Source organism: Meleagris gallopavo, unplaced genomic scaffold (genome assembly GCF_000146605.3).
Source record: "Meleagris gallopavo isolate NT-WF06-2002-E0010 breed Aviagen turkey brand Nicholas breeding stock unplaced genomic scaffold, Turkey_5.1 ChrUn_random_7180001912698, whole genome shotgun sequence".
NCBI lineage: Eukaryota > Metazoa > Chordata > Aves > Galliformes > Phasianidae > Meleagris > Meleagris gallopavo.
The window spans coordinates 13048-13537 of record NW_011175609.1 but is presented as its reverse complement, the minus strand read 5'-3'; the positions used below and the strand labels follow the sequence as shown (position 1 = coordinate 13537).

Below are 490 nucleotides of genomic sequence, written 5' to 3'. Positions count from 1 at the left end.
CAGTGCTCCCAGTATGACCCTAGTACAGCCCCAATATTGCCCCAGTGCTCCCAGTATGGGCCCATTGCTCCCACTATGACCCTAATACGGCCCCAGTGCTCCCAGTACGGCCCCAATCTGGCCCCAGTGCTCCCAGTACAACCCCAATCCGGCCCCAGTGCTCCCAGTATGGCCCCATTGCTCCCACTATGACCCCAATACGGCCCCAGTGCTCCCAGTATGGCCCCAGTGCTCCCACTATGACCCCAATACGGCCCCAATGCTCCCAGTACGGCCCCAATACGGCCCCAGTGCTCCCAGTACGACCCCAACCCCTCCCAGTTGAGCCCAGTTTGTCCCAGTTCTCACCTCCCCATGGCCTCGGCAGTGGCGGCCCGCGTTGGCGATCACCTGCTCATCGCTCAGCGCCCCGTAGGGCTGCTCCCTGCACCGGGTCAGCACCTCCCACAGCGTCACCCCAAAAGCCCACGCGTCGCTGGCAGGGGTGAAG

General features: G+C 63.9%; 1 protein-coding gene across 1 annotated transcript in view; it reads right to left on the bottom strand.

Moving 5' to 3' along the window:
- LOC104916523 (mucin-2-like) overlaps positions 1-484 on the bottom strand; it is an 8044-nt gene extending 7560 nt beyond the window's left edge. The window contains exon 1 of the mRNA XM_010727561.3: positions 349-484. The gene's annotated coding sequence lies outside the window, so the exon portion shown is untranslated. The remainder of the gene's footprint in view (positions 1-348) is intronic.
- Between the last annotated feature and the right edge of the window lie 6 nt (positions 485-490).